The sequence below is a fragment of the Pelophylax lessonae genome (genome assembly GCF_965119305.1).
Source record: "Pelophylax lessonae genome assembly, chromosome: 2".
Lineage (NCBI taxonomy): Eukaryota > Metazoa > Chordata > Amphibia > Anura > Ranidae > Pelophylax > Pelophylax lessonae.
In genome coordinates, this window is record NC_138769.1 from 663,977,786 (window position 1) to 663,991,792 (window position 14,007).

Here is a 14,007-nt window from a genome sequence, read left to right on the forward strand (position 1 = left end):
GGTTAATGGACTTCTTCGGCATATTTTGAAACACGCGTTTTTGATGGGGTTTCCCGGGGGGGGGGCGTGTTGGGTGCGGGGAGGGGGGGGGGGGAGTTGACCAATAGAAAAGTATGACGGTTCTATTCATGGAGTGTGATTTTGATGCAACTTTACGCTCTCTGCACACAAGTAGTATCAAAGTAGTGCAGGAACCTGTACATGTTCAAAGTTAGGGTTAATCATTAGAGCTAGGGTTAGCAGTAATTGGTAGGTAACCTTAACATTTAACCTTAACCCTAGCATCTTACCCCAACATTTAACTCTAACCTTAACCACCACCTTAACCAGAAGGTTTTCCCCCTTAATGACCAGGCCATTTTTGCGATTCGACACTGCATTACTTTAACTGACAATTGCACGGTCGTGCAACGCTGTACCCAAATAAATGGTGGTATTTGATCACCTGTGCGATTTTTAATTTTTTGCGCTACAAACAAAAAAAGAGCGTCAAGAGCTAAGGCTTCATCTAAATCCAAACCTACTCATGACTAAAGCCAACATTGAGCATTTAGCCCAGGTACATGTGACTCCGAAGTGACTCCGAAGTGTAGGTGTGGTTAAAAGACACAGGTGAAAGCTGCTGCGGCTGGACGGTGCCCCAAGTGGTACCTAGTATGGACTAATACATTGTTTCTCAACCTATTTTCAGTCGAGGCACACCCTAGAAATTATGGACAGTCTCAAGGCACCCTTTAAAAAATTATGGACAGTCTTGAGGCACCCCATTCTAAAAGTTTTACATAATGCAGCAACATACACACACATAGGACGCCCATCGTTAGAGGTACAAGTTGGTACTGACTAGTATTCCAATGTTTCTCTTTTTCTTCAGTTTTTCTTCATCAATCAGCTAATATGACCCAAAAACTTATGGAGAGAAGCAGGGGAGGGTCAAACAAGCATGCTACTCAGGCAACTGACATCCTCCTTATCAACTGATGATGTCATTGGTCATTAGCAGGTCGGCAGCTAGAGGGCCGTTACAGTGCACAATGAAAACCTGTGACTTTGTGTAACGTAAAAGGCAGGCTTCATTCACCCGCTGCCTTGTATACAATTTTTGGGAAATGTTCGGGGCATTTTGCTGAGGCACCCCTGAAGAAACCTCAAGGCACATCAGGGTGCCTCGGCACCCTGGTTGAAAAAGGCTGGACTAAGAGACAAATTCTCTGAATGCTTACATTCCAGGCAATCAGTCCTGGGGGCTTACTGCCCTAAACATTAGTACTGTTTGGTGCACTGCTCAGCCACAGCTCTTTGAGTCTTATTGAGTCTTACAAGCTCTATGGCAGGGGTCTTCAAACTATGGCCCTCCAGCTGTTCAGGAACTACAATTCCCATCATGCCATTGCCTAGTCATGTCTGTTAATGTCAGAGTTTTACAATGCCTCATGGGACGTGTAGTTCCACAACAGCTGGAGGGCCGTAGTTTGAGGATCCCTGCCATATTGCATCTGTGCCTTCTTCCTGCGACTAAACCCCAGAGTCTCATGCACCAGGGATAAACATCCACTCTGCATGATGCCTAAGAAAAATACTTTATTCTCCAACTTACTGAAATCCATTTCTCCTAGGAAAGCAGTAACAAAAAAAAAAAAAAAGCAACCAACAAGAATAGTAATGTTCCACCTCGGAGACATTACAGCATGAGCACTATTGATTCACAGTGTGCATCCTTGTCATTTCCACCAACATCTGTCCTATCGCAGCTGATGACAGCCACCTTCAGAGTCAGATATTCTGTATGTCGCACAATACAAGTAGAGTCTGGAACAGGAGGACACTTGTCTCGTTTGTTTGCTGCTGAAAGTATTGCTCTGCTTGACTACATTACACTCAAATGATGCTCAGTAAAAGTCTGCATGTTCTGGGATGTAATTGTTGTGACAAAGCGAGAAGCGCGCAAGGACCTGATTTCTGGGCTGCTATGAGAATGGTGGCTGAGGAGGGGCAGGCATGACTCATCTGTCCAAACCGATAAACCAACTGAGCACGCAATGCTTGGAAAACATATTCAAAATGAGCCACAGGAACAACATCTTTCTCTGTAATTTATAGAGATCAACGAGGTCTACTCGGAGCGGGATTGACGGAAAAACATGGGACCTAAGAGTCAGCTCTGGGCTATAAATGGGGGTTCTAGTGTACAGTGAGCACCTGAAACAGACCCTTCTGTCTGTTAACAGGTAGCTACAGTATAAAGGCAGTCAATGGTGGATTGGGTGTAAACTTTATTTACATTGTTGTTACCCTTTAAAACCAATTTTATATATATATATATATATTTTTATTTACATACAAGGGATGGGTTGTACCACTATGCAAGTTATGTCATAGCACGTTATTTGCCTTATATAAACTGCTGGTTTTAAATTGTTCTGAGCTGCTACCATTGTTGCTTTGTTGGATCTAACGCCAACATACACTGGAGGTCTTCAGCTGCTTTGAGCAATGTTGTGCTTCTAGTGTACTGCTAATGAGTCCAAAGACGGGTAACAAAAATGGTGAAAGGTTTGGGGGGTAAAACATATCAGGAGAGACTTCAGGAACTTAATATATACAGTAGGGGGCATAGCCCCAAAACGGTACAAACGCTCCGTGGTCAGACACCTCACGGATGCGGCAAAGTTCTGCATTAGCCTCTGCTGGAAAAGCTCATCCCCCCCAACGATCTCACTCTGGCTACGCAGAGTCAAATGGATCAATGACTTGGAGGACCTGGTACTCACCGCACAGGGTAAAAGGGAACAGTACACTAAAACATGGGCATGCTGGAACACGTTTATTCTGTCTGCTAAGGGTCAAGCCCTAGGAGTTTCCCCTGGATCGCCTACTGTCTGACTGGCGGTGGGGTCGCCCGCACGGGATGAATATGCCTTTCCCTCCCATCACCCTCTTGGGATCCACTCTCTGCACGCCAAGCATCCTCCCCATTGCTTTGCTCTCCAAGGTATTTCCTGCTTCCTTCTCCCCCCCCCCTGACCCCGCCTCCCCCCCCCTTTTTTCTTTCCCTCTCCCCTGTTCTCCTTCTACATGTCACTACTCTCATTACACATGTTTTCCTACATATGAACTTTGTGGTCCAGTGGCCGTGAGCACACCCCTTCATGTTACCATAGAGTTGATGATATGGATACCCATGATTTCTTCTTTCCACACACGGTTCACATCTTCTGACAACTTCTACTTTGGGTTTTTCACTTCAGTCATGATGAATATACTGCAGTTATGATTCTTACATTACGGTTTTTGTATGGTTCTTGCTTATGCACTGTATTCTGATGTATCTTGTGCTATGTTCTGGATCTTTTTATACACTCTTTGTATTTTTCTCTTGTATTCAATAAAGAAATTTGAAAAAAAATATATATACAGTAGGTCTGGAGGAAAGAAGGGAAGGAAGAGACATGACTGAAACCTTTAAATAAATCAAGGAGGCGAATAAGGTTCAGGAGCGCAGGAATTTCAATATGGAACCAACCAATATCAGGAACACGGAGACATGACCTCAAACTAGCAGGCGGAAAGTTAAAAACGAATCTTAGAAAGTATTATTTTACTGAAAGGGTAGTTGATGCTTGGAATAGATTTCCAGCAGAGGTAGTGAGTGAGTCAACAGTAAGTTGCTTCAAACATGCTTGGGACAAACATAGATCTAAACTCAGACAAAAAAAAGTAAAAAAAAAAACAAAAACATTAAAGAAAATACAAAAGCAGAATAAATTAAAAAGAAAAAAGGGGCAGATTCGATGGACCACTTGGTCTCTTTTCTCCTGTCACTTTTATATGTTTCTATGTAAATACGACAACCAATAGGCAGAATGGGGGCAATCAAGGCACCCTGCTTGTCCAACTGGATGGCGATCCTCCCTATGTTGCTTAATATAGACGGCAGTGGGGTCGTGTGCTCTGTACCCCCTAATGACCTCAAGTAAGCCAAAACGCATAGGGAAGAGCCAAAACACACGCCACTGCGCATGCGCGATCTAGCCGCAGCCATCTTTGATTTGGAAAACAGACTACACATATGGTTTGAATGGCTTGCGGAACACCTAGTTTGTAAGTGCACTCAATTTTTTTAAATGTCGCTATATTTACGGTTTTACACTTAGAAAGATGTCCCTTTCTTCTTTTATTATACCTTGCCTGTGTTGCCTGTGTGGAGCCTTACCATATACTGACTGGTTGGATACATTGAAGTGACCTGTCGTGATCCCCGGAACAGTTTGCAGGCTGTGTGGATTATCATAATGCATTTTGGACCTCTCTTTTGTGAGGGTCATTCGAATCTGGTAAGTCCCCATTCACTGTGATGGTCTCCGTGGTGGTTCCATTGCTGAAAAGCTTAGAGGTTCCTTTTGGGATTCACAATCTTCTAATTTTCTCAATATACACAAGAGGACTTTTCAATCATTCTTTGGTTCTTCAGAGGGACTTTTCTTTTTAACCTTAAATGTATACACTTATATGTAAATAGTTTTTTTTTTTCACTTGCATGTTATGTATATATGATCTTTTTTGCGCTGTACTGAACTTTTTCCAAACGGGATCTTGTTGACAGCAGGATACTGCATAAAAAAATACTCTATAAGCATGTAAGGATTGAATAATCTGTACATGCCTAAAGCATTACAGCATAAATGGCCTTCTGTTGCTAGGACATAGGCTTCTTCGGCTGCAGAACACCCTTCTATTGCTAGGATGCAGTCAACTTCCACTGCCCAGCTTTCTTCCCTTTCTAGGGTGCAGGCAGCCGCCACACTCTGTATAATGAACACAGTGGAGTTGTTGGCTTGACATACAGAGAACAGATTGTATTTTTTTCAAGGAATACAAGGCATTCTCTGATAGGATGTGTGAGTCATTGTGATCCTATCTGCCCCTCCTCTTTGCCTCGTTTATTTTAGTAAAACACGGTGTTCTCTAATTGGATGGCACCTTTGAATGGTGGAAATGCTAAACAAGTGCCCCCCTGTGTTCAGTATATAGACAGCAAATTGCCCTAGCAGCACCCAGAAGAGACAAGTGCTGACTGTATGTAGCACAGGATACTAGCGTTAATTTCTGCATCCCCAGCAGCCCACTGGATGTGAGATATAAGGAATTAGGTGTAACCAAGCTGGATCAATGTAAGTTTAAAAAAAGATAATTCCTTGCAACGGCTCATGCTGCAAGACTGCAAAGTGCTTCATTACCTGATCATCCTTTCAATTCTTAGCTATATGGGATAGACGGGCATCAGGTTTGATATCCCCTCCTGCTCCCATGCTTTCCTTCTTTCACAACCCAGCATTCTACCTGCCATTTATCTCACCTTCCTCCTCCATCACTGGTCCCGTCTGCAACTGACGAGAATGCATCAGTTAGTTTCTTCATCAAGTTTTAAATCGCTATCAGATTTACAAGTGCAATTACTGATATCTCCAGGTTAACCATTTTTACACTACAAATATTCACTCCCAAGCAGTCATAGACCAGATGACGATTTTAATGCATTTATGTTCCTCTCAGACCCACGTGCGCATGGGGTGATCTCCAGATTATATCACAATTTGTTATCCAACCCTGCTTTCCCCTTACCATCCTAGGTAAGCCGATGGACCACTGATCTGGACCTGATGATCAAGACAGAAGACTAGATAGATGTTTCGCAAAAAAAAGCTTCATGGCATCTCAGAATATCTCAGCACTCGAAACCATCTGTAAAGTACTGTCCAGGTAGTACTTTATCTCTGTAAGGATGGCCAATTATGTCCCGTCTCCTCTCTCAACTTGCTTTTGTGAAAGCGGAGGTCAAGGAAACCATTGCCATATTTGGTGGACTTGTCCACTGGTGAACTCTTTCTGGTCCAAAGTCTTCCAAACTCTCAGCTAAATGACAGTGCACAGGTAAATAGCGCTCCAGGGGAAATCTCCTCCTATATCCCCTGCTCTGAGGGAAAGGGTGCCAGTCTAGTCCATGAACTGGGGAATTCCAGTACATACAAAGAAAAGGTTGACTGCATTCCAGTCCTCAGAAAACCGCAAGCTTTATTAATAAAATGCAGATGAAATATACACAACAAACCCAGGACACAAGATGAGAATACAAATGTTAAGGTGTTTCACACAGATTGCGCTTAGTCTTCCAAACTCTCTCCCAGTTGTTCGGTGTTGCTATCTAACCTGACCCTCCGGTAGCTTCGTTAATGGCAAGCCCTTTGGAGTTGACCAAGATTTAATTTAAACTCTTGCTTCAAATCACTACATCTAAGCAAACAGTCACCAGAACTTGGAAAACGCCTGCGCTTTGCCGCCTCGTGACCAAACATAGGGTTAGCCAGGCAGGGTCACGGCGTGCTGACGTCACCCTCTGCGTCCAGGAAGTTCGGGCGGAAAGCCGACCGACCGGCGGCTTTAGCTTTTCCTCCGAGGAGTAATACTCTGTTTATCCATGTAAGTGTATTTTGTTGGCTTTTTATTAAACAGTCTGTCTGGTTTTACGCTATGGCGTTTCTATTTTTCATTTTATGATTGCAGTTTACACTGGTTCATATGTGCATTGGCTTCTGCTGTGTGATTTCCTGAGGTCTTCAGACTCCCTCCGGATACAACATTTATCAGATTGCCCTTTGAACTACAGGCTGATTCCTTACTGTTATCTGGTAAGGAGCTTTTATATTGGTGGTGGCTTTTTATAGGGGTGAGTCTCGCCTCTCTGTACCCCTCACTGTGTGGAGCCTACACATTCCTTTGCTGCACATCTTCTCCTTCATACTGGATGTTATACAGCGTACACTTACTTCTATTTTGGTAAGAAGTATTTACACAGGTTGTGACACAAGCACAGCGGTGGTTCATTTCCCTTTTCACATATCTATCTGTGAAGGCGCAATACTTTGCATCCTTTGTGAGTGCACCCTTTACTCTCCCTTCATTTTTCACTTATTGCTTTATTTTGGTTTTATGCTATGGCGTTTATTTTTGTCATTCCATGTTAATTACCCTATATGGTGATTACACCTTCATTTGAGTCGTTTGACGTCACATCACGCCAAATCTAGTGGTCCTTAACGGATTGGGTCTCAGTGCCTTGATTATCTATGGGTCCACCACACCTGGCGGAGTGTGATCATCATTTATGCACATTATTCACCAGCTTCTGGTAAGCAGAATATCTATCAGTTGTGGATTCTCCCATTTGCAACAATTTTGATTTATACATTCTTCACTTTTCCGAAATTCATGAACTTTCCACTATATTTATTGGACTTTTTTTCACATTAATTCCTATTTATTTATTTATCACTTAGTGCGACTTGTTTTTGTTTATATGTTTTTTGGGGTGTTGTCACACTTGACGTTGCTGCTTACTTTATTATTCATTTACTTTTGGTCAGCATTAGCGCGGTTTATCTATTTATATACAATGATACATGCAAAGATTAAAGCAACCTTACAGGATAGGATTTGTAACTACAATAAAATCTGGCAACCATGGGCAATTCATTGTCACCAACCTAAGTTAAATCCATCTCTTTTGGAGCCTTGACCTTCTAGTGACCTGCCATGTGGTGTTTCCCTGTAAAGACAGTTTGGCATCGACAGATTATAAAGTTCCAGTCACTTCTTTCTAATGAAATATTGTGCTACAAAGAGACATGTTGGCATTGAGCAAACATGCACACTTGTACCCATGTTGAGGGAAGGGTAAGACGCTCAAAAGACATCCCTGGAACCAGATGTTTGACTCCATTAGAAAAGGCTTAGACATGGGATGTCCACCATTGTTGGAGAGGGCCCCCAGATATATGAAGGTTCCCCCGACGTGTCATAAACCACTGGATTAGGCTAATGTTCTCTGGTGTCTGTGGGCTACATTATAAAACACACTAAAGCAGTAAGATCCACAGTTATCTACTTTAACCTAATTAAAATGGGTTATAGATCTAAAATATGATAACATTAGATTTTTATGCTAAAATATTTTTTATAGTACTATAATCTAAAAATATTGTACATGAGAATCCATAAACAGATGTGGAGCCATGCAGCAGGAAGCTGCACTCCTGTAAAGCTGGCTTATGAAATGCCAGTCGCAGGATACATTGCAACTACCAGCATTTCTGACTCACTCTGCTTTTATTCTGTGTGATATACACCTCATCTAATCGTAATTCTGAAAGACAAACATACCGAATCATTTAGCCTTTAAATGCTGCTCTGAGGTTCCAGCCAACCAATCTATATTTTCCAATCTTATGAATGCTATAAAATCTGAACACATAATTATATCCCCTGATTATATAGCACTATTATTGGGGCACAATTGACAAATATAATTCTAAGAAACGGTAAGCTTTCAACAAGCCAGTTGGTTCGAACACTCGAAGCCTTCTGGCAAAGGCCAGATTTTTTAGACCCTAGTCTGGGATTCTACCTTCATATTTGATAATAACGTCTTTCTACCCAGATCTGGAAGGAAGACTGTCTTTCCAAGAGGTATAGGTCTCATGCGCACAGACGCTTTTGGGCGTAAATTGAAGCCATATTTATGCATCTGGGAGACACAGCTGCCCACAGTAATCAAGGTCTGTACACTACCTGTATCTAGCTGTATTATGCTTACATGAATTTGCACCCAGACGTAAATTCATGAACACGTTTTTGTGCGCCCAGGGATTTACACCCGTGAAAGTTTATGCAAGCACGGTGTATATCCACTGTACAGGATGCCAGGACTGAGCCCTGGATGGGAGGGATAGGTCTCCTTCGCTTAGGTTATGGTCCCCTTAAGGGGGATGACAAATAGCAGTTTGGAGTACTCAAGGATTCTCACGGTGAGGGGTGAAGGGTTCCGCGGTGATCCAGTAAAGGGGAAAAACTGACTTGTCGTCATATGGGTCCCAGAATTCAGAGACTAAGGCTCCATGTACACGGGACGTTGTTAAAAGTCCCTTTGAATGCTGAAATTTTTAGGACGTTTGAAACGTCCGTTCGGTCGCGTTTGTACCCTCGTTTAGTGGGCGTTTAGCGGCGTTTGCTTTTAGAACCGTTCCTAGAGGTCAAAAAAATTATTCCCTTTTAAAATGGAAAAACGCGAAAGCTAAACGCGGGTCATCGCGTTCGGACGCGTTCAGACGCGTTCGGACGCGTTTGTGCGTTTGAAACGCCGGGAAACACACGTTCGAACGCAAATAATTGCGTTCTAAAAACAGTCCCTGAACGCAACTGCCTGCAAATGACTGTAAACGACCTGGTGTACATGGACAGATAAGATAAAATGTAGATGGGTTCAGGGGCTTCTGAAAAAAACGCCCAACTGCTCCTAAACGGCCATTTCCAGTGTCCCGTGTACATGGAGCCTAAGAGAGATTTTTTTGTGGGAAAGAGCCTCCAATCCTGACAATGGGTACTTTGACCCACCTGCAAGAGAGGACTGAAAAGGGTGTTCATGAGGTCTTGTATAGAACAGCACAGTTGTGAAATGGCTGTGGGCTGTTTATCTGCTAATACACTGCTGGGAATCTGTGTCCTTTTTCTGGACCCATGAAGCAGGCAGAACCTTTAAGACCCCTTTCACACTGGCAGAGTCCGCCAGTGGATCTGCTTGCTCAGCAGGGAATCTCTCTGCTGCTCCCCACTGAGCAGGCGGATGACAAGTCCCCTAATGCAGAGCAGACACGGACACAGCCCGCTGTCCTCTATGGGCTGTTGGATGGAAAAGGACTGCCACATAGATGGGAAACGAATCCCCACACATCTGTTTTTAGTGAACAGGATCAGATTGGATGTCATCGGGTGTCAACGTACACATGTCTCCAAATAGGGCAATTGTAGGTCCTAAAAAACTGACAGACGGACCCAATCGGTCTGCCCGTGTGAAATGGACCTTAGACCTCATGCACACAGGACGTTATGTAAAGCCTTTCCTCATAGCAACAGCGTTTTGGCAGGAAAAAAAGCCTACCAAATATACTTGAGTATAAGCCGAGTTTTTCAGCACATTTTTTTGTGCTGAAAACGTCCCCCTCGGCTCGAGTCAACAAAAAAAAAAAAGTTCCCGGCCGCTCCGACGTGTTTAAGACTTAAAAATGGCGCCACCCGACGTATACATGTCACCGCGCATGCGCCGCCACCGCTCGGGACAGGCCGGAAATAGCCGAACGTATACCAGCTGTCCCGAGCGGACTACAGACTGTTGGGAGGTAAGTATAGAGACTTTAGTTCCGCTTTCAAAAATAAATGTAGTCAGTCCTTACTCAAGGTGGCCACAGCCAGAAATGCTAGAAATGATTTCTCAGCTAAATAAAGCATGGAGACATGGATGGATGAAGGGGGGTTGGTTTGAATAATTTGTTTGTGGTGCTCAGATGCAGCGTAGTTCCGCTTTAAGGATGATCACTCGTTACTGAATGAGGCCACTTGTTTATTTAGCAGGTGACAGGTCTCTAGATTCCCGAGTAATACACACCCATGCCATCGCTATGCCTACGGGAAGGTCACTTGTTATTTCCCTGAGGGTGATTAAAATTTCATGAATTCCATGCAAGCTGCCCTAACAAGGGATTTACAGCAACCTGAAGAGCCAGCCATGGCTATATATTGTACAGAGCTCTCAGTAAGTACAGCCTGACAGCGTCAGAACATCTGCATTCACCTCACGCAGCAGTACAAGAAGCTTCTCTGCGGCTCAGCGCATATTTTTATCCCCCCTACCATCACCCATGCCTGGGCTTTGTGCTCTGAGACAGACATGCTTATGGGTACCTTGTGTGTGTTACATGTTTAATTTATTGCCTGTTGCTAAGCGACCTGGGCTCAGGCTACAAGGAACACATAACCAAGATACAGAGGGAGAAGGATGGTGTCACAGGTTGCAGAGGGACAAGCGTCATGCATTCTTATACGGCTGCACTGAATAACACAACACGAGGGAGGGTGCACCTAAGATTCAGTTACAGCTGACCCCCATTAACCACTTCTGGGCCAGAAGAATTTCCTGCTTAATGACCAGGCCCTATTTTGCGATTCGGCACTGCGTTATTTTAACGGACAATAGCGTGGCCGTGCGACGCTGTACCCAAATAAAATTGATGTCCTTTTTTTTCCAACAAATTGAGCTTTCTTTTGGTGGTATTTGATCACCTGTGCGATTTTTAGTTTTTGCGCTATAAGCAAAAAAAGAGCGACAATTTTGAAAAAAAAAAACTTTATTTTTCACATTTTGCTATATAACATTTCCAAAAAAAAATTAAAATTACATTTTTTTTTAGCATTTTAAGCCAATTTGTTTTCTGCTACATATTTTTGGTAAAAAAAAAAAATCGCAATAAGCATATTTTGATTGGTTTGCGCAAAAGTTATTGCGTCTACTAACAACGGGAAAGATTTATGTCATTTTTATTGCTTTTTTACTAGTAATGGAGGCGATCTGCGATTTTTTGCGGGACTGCGACATTGCGGCAGACAGATCGGACTCCTAACTGACATTTTTGACACTTTTGGGGGTACCAGTGGCATTACTACAGTAATCAGTGCTAAAAATATGCACTGTTAGCCCCGGTTCACACTTATGCGATGCGGGAAGGCTGCGAATTTGCAGCCTGTTCCCGCATTGCAAACGCACCCCCGGCAGTTCACACTGCCATATGCGATACGCTGGGGGTGTCAATGTAATCTTAACGACACCCCCAGTTTGATCGCATATCGCAGTGCGATCTTGCAGTTCGCACAGAATCGGATCGCACAAGTGTGCAAAAAGTGCAAAAAAGGGTCCTGTGCGTGTTTGCTGCGGGTGCGGTGCGAATTTAGCCATACAAAGTGTATGGCTAAACTTGCACCGCACAGCCGATCGCATGTAATGAAGGAGCAGTGCGCTCCGACATTACATGCGAACGCCGCAGCCACACAAATGTGAACCGGCTCTTACTGTAATAATGACACTGGCAGGGAAGGGGTTAACACTATAGGTGATCAAGGGGTTAAATGTAAGCCTAGGGGAGTGATTCTAACTGTGGGGGGGTTGGGATTCTGAAATGATCACAGAGACATGTGATCCTATATAGCAGGATCACATGGTCTCTGTGATCATTGCAGGGAGAAGGACGGACGGCTGTGCTTACATCAGCCGACCGTCCTTCTCCCTCAGTGGGGGGAGATCGCCGGTGTCAGGCAGCAATCGGAGCCGCCTCACACACCCACAGGTTTCCCCGCTGATGAGCGGGGGCGGGAGCGCGGCGCGCACTCGCCCCCTAGCCTCCTGAGAGCAAGCGATGTAGAGCTACGTCGCTTTGCCAAGGAGCGGCTGCGGTCGTAAAGGGGTTAAAGCTGAACCCTAGGCAACCAATTTAATCTATGAAGCCTGTTTGACCTGTATGCTGTACGGCATCATAGGTCCATACCATCTGGTGAGCGCCCATTTTATTTGTTCCATCTGGTGATGGGATCTGAACACTTTATTTGCCATCTCCACCATTGCTGGATCAATACTTCACTTTTGGGATTTTATATGTTTTATATATATATTAGTTTATATGGGACTTTATTTCACTTATATTCACTTGAAGCGGAGTTTCGGCCACCAAAAAAAATTTTAGATGAAAATACCCCCGGTTCGCACTTACCTTTTAGAATAAATACTTACTTTGAAAATTTCTTCTCCAGCGCTGCCATCTCAGGTGTGGGCAGCTGAAGCCAGCACGATCATCTTCTGCGTCCTCTTCTGTCCCACGATGCACTGCGCCGGCTCCATCGTCACTTCCGGGGCTGCAGCGTCACCCCTGCACAGCTTCTGGGCATGCCCAGAAGCTGTTTAGCAAGGTATGATGCGTCTGCACCGGAACTGACGTCGGGGCCGGTGAAGGCGCATTGATTCCTGGGAGCGATGACGTTCAGCTCCCAGGAATCATTGCAAAGCGGAAGTGACGGCGCGGACCACGCCCGCCGAGGGAGGAAGTGGAAGAAAGGTGAGTATATTTTTCTGCAATTACAAGGTAAGTAAAAAAAAAAAAAAAATCTTAATTATCCATTTCTGTTTCAGGTGACCTAGAAGCAAGCGGATGGCCCAAAATCGACTAGGTCGATTTTGGGGCCGGAACTCCGCTTTAATGTGTTTCATAAACACTCTATGGGACTTTTTTCACTGATAGACCAGTACATGTCTGCAGTCAACTGATACGGACCTCGAGGCAGTGTTTTGCAGTGGGGGAACTAACATAGGTAACTGGTCCCACAGACACAGGGATTGTTCATATGGTGCCTTCAGGACCTGCCACCATATCAGAATTTTTTCTACGGCCGTGTTAACGTTACTTATACATTTTGTGTTATTCATGATAGAAGGCAGCTTTGGCCATTTGAAGTAAATGTCTAGCTTGTCTTCATTTGGGGATGGTGATGGGAGTGTTGGGGTTGTGGTCAGTATTGGATTAAGGCTGGTGATCTCTGATCTACATTAGTTAAGATTCTGCTGGAGATATTAGCTCCTGAACAGGGTGAAGATCCAAATAATGGGCAGTGGAACAGGTGAGCTTTTAAACTAAACTCTTTTTTTTTTTTAAACTGCTAGCAGGTAGGTTTCAGAACAGACTTTGCGTGCCTCTTTTGCTACCATTTTTTCCAATGAACCATGATGTTGGCTGGGCAGTTTATTTGCAGTTATCCTCTTTATTTTTAAAGTGATTTCTCACTAAGAAAATTGTAGTAATTTTTCTTGGATTTTCTAACTCATTAATTTTACAGCGATCTGTAGATCAGTCTCTCAACGACTGGGTTTGTACAGCCTTTCAGGTCAGTAACAAGCTCAGCAAACCCTCTGCATTCACCTCTACGGCTGAGCTTCAAATTGCTGAAGGAAAGCAATTTGTAGAATCAAACGCATGTAATGATGGAACACAAGTTTGTGCTGTAGCTGCAAAAAAAAAATCACTTGATCACTAGCTACAAATCGATGTTAAAAGCAGAGAATGGGTTTAAGTAAAACAA

The 14,007-nt window shown here is 43.8% G+C and overlaps 1 protein-coding gene across 2 annotated transcripts in view; it reads right to left on the reverse strand.

The window, feature by feature from the left end:
• ELMOD1 (ELMO domain containing 1) overlaps positions 1–14,007 on the reverse strand; it is a 235,826-nt gene that overhangs the window by 175,630 nt on the left and 46,189 nt on the right. The window lies entirely within an intron of this gene.